This window comes from Coregonus lavaretus (assembly GCF_964263955.1).
Source record: "Coregonus lavaretus genome assembly, contig: HAP1_SCAFFOLD_343, whole genome shotgun sequence".
NCBI classification, from domain to species: Eukaryota; Metazoa; Chordata; class Actinopteri; order Salmoniformes; family Salmonidae; genus Coregonus; species Coregonus lavaretus.
Genome location: NW_028157704.1, coordinates 209,078 through 210,160, shown reverse-complemented (window position 1 = coordinate 210,160; position 1,083 = coordinate 209,078).

Here is a 1,083-nt window from a genome sequence, read left to right as displayed (position 1 = left end):
AGATCAAATGTAGCATAGTTTTGTTTGATACAATTCATTTTTTATATTCAAATGTGGGAACTGGGTTCTACAGTTTGAACCCCTGCTGTCTCTGGCTCCAAATCCACCCCGCCCGGTCATCTAGATGTGTGAAAGTTGGTGTATAAGCTAATGATCCATCATGTATGACATTCCTGGGAGTGTGTAAACATACATTTTGTATTACCATATCATTTTTGTATGTTCTCTATAGTTATGTACTTGAAAATGTATCAATTCGGCACATTTGGGCAGACTTGATACAAAATAGTCCAGTATTGCAATCTGAAACCTTGAACACACTGCTGTCATCTAGTGGCCATAATGTAAATTGCGCCTAAACTGCAATATAATATTGTGGCCTCTCTCTTGCATTTCAAAGACATAATACAAACATAACATGTTTTATTTCTTTTTTTGTTATCTTTTACCAGATCTAATGTGTTATATTCTCCTACATTAATTTCACATTTCCACAAACTTCAAAGTGTTTCCTTTCAAATAATACCAAGAATATGCATATCCTTGCTTCAGGTCCTGAGCTACTGGCAGTTAGATTTGGGTATGTCATTTCAGGTCCTGAGCTACTGGCAGTTAGATTTGGGTATGTCATTTCAGGTCCTGAGCTACTGGCAGTTAGATTTGGGTATGTCATTTCAGGCGAAAATTGAAAAAAGGGTTAGATCCTTAAGAGGTTAATAAACTAACTAATTACTGGGAACTCTGTGTGAGAAAGAATGAGTGCATATGAGAGTGAAAGGGTGTGTGTAGCGTGAGAAAAAAAAAAGTGTGGTGAGAAAAAAAAAAAAGTGTGTGTAGCAAGAGAGAAAAACAGTGTGTGTGTGGGGAGTGAAAAAAGTGTGCGCTTCTTCAACTGCCAGGAGTAGAACAGTACATCTATTATCTAACCACATCTGTCTGACAGGACATTTAAAATGGAGGTTTGGCCCTGGGGGAAACAAGAGTGCTATGTACGGTATGAACATCCCTCCCTCACTTCAAGAACATTCAACACCTGAGGGGTAATACTACAAAGCAGGATCAACGAGCTAGCCGCCATCAATG